This window comes from Myxine glutinosa, chromosome 4 (genome assembly GCF_964187855.1).
Source record: "Myxine glutinosa chromosome 4, kmMyxGlut1.1, whole genome shotgun sequence".
NCBI lineage: Eukaryota > Metazoa > Chordata > Myxini > Myxiniformes > Myxinidae > Myxine > Myxine glutinosa.
Genome location: NC_136264.1, coordinates 157,046,943 through 157,047,837, shown reverse-complemented (window position 1 = coordinate 157,047,837; position 895 = coordinate 157,046,943). Strand labels below are relative to the sequence as shown.

Genomic DNA, 895 nt, shown 5'->3' with positions numbered 1-895 from the left:
GGATGCCATCGGGTCTCGGAACACGGTCTCTGGCACTCCGTGACACCAGCGCGACCTCCGTCGCTTTGTCTTTGCTCTACCTCGAAAGCCCGAGTGCTTTGAAATACCCGCACGGAATATGTGTGCAGCTTTTAAAGCATCCCGCACTTCCTTAAATCGTGTTTTTTCTTCAGTTCTTTCAAACGCTGCACTAGCTCGTATTTGTAGACCCCGGACCCCGACGGAGCCGGTGAGCCTGCGTGCTGGACCGGGCTGCCTCCCAAGCTCGCACCACGATGCGCCCCACGGCGAGAGGCGGCGCCGCGTCCCCGCACAACCCGCCAATGTCTCGGTGGCTTTTTTATTTTTATTTTTTACTCGCACCTTAAAAACAACAAAAACGTTCCCCTCCGCTTGCCTTTTCGCCTCCACTTTCCCGCTCCCACCCTACCTGAGCTCACCTCGCGCTCCCCTCCCCCGGCACTTAGAAAACAACAAGCAAGACATCGCGCCTCGCGCCGTCCTGCGCTCAGGCCAATTAAAGAGCCTCCGGCTCCGGCCATTGGCAGCGCCTACGGTGCGTCACAGCGCATGCGCCCCGTCAAACCCTCGACGCAAAAGCTTATGGTCAATCCTACAGCACCACCTCCAACACCAGTCCACCAACATCCTCCACTCAACCATTTGTCTTTCTTTCTGCAAAGATGGTAAAATGACAAAATTACAAACATTTTATTTATATATACAGACTTGGCATTTAATATGGAATATATATTTTTTCTTGACTTGGGTTTACTTTCTTAACTCAGTATATTAATCTGGTGAGTTTCTTTTACACTTTGGTGATTTATGTGTTAAAAGAACCATGTCACTGATTGTCTGTCGCAGCAAGAAGTCAACAACAGGATTATATCAC

General features: G+C 50.5%; 1 protein-coding gene across 2 annotated transcripts in view; it reads right to left on the bottom strand.

Annotated features, from left to right (window-relative positions):
* Positions 1-361, bottom strand: part of LOC137425443 (paired box protein Pax-5-like) — a 154,333-nt gene extending 153,972 nt beyond the window's left edge. The window contains exon 1 of one of the 2 annotated variants that reach the window (XM_068113885.2): positions 1-361. This exon is cut by the window's left edge and continues 161 nt beyond it. The gene's annotated coding sequence lies outside the window, so the exon portion shown is untranslated. The other variant, XM_078776654.1, reaches the window with a different exon arrangement.
* Positions 362-895: the final 534 nt, after the last annotated feature.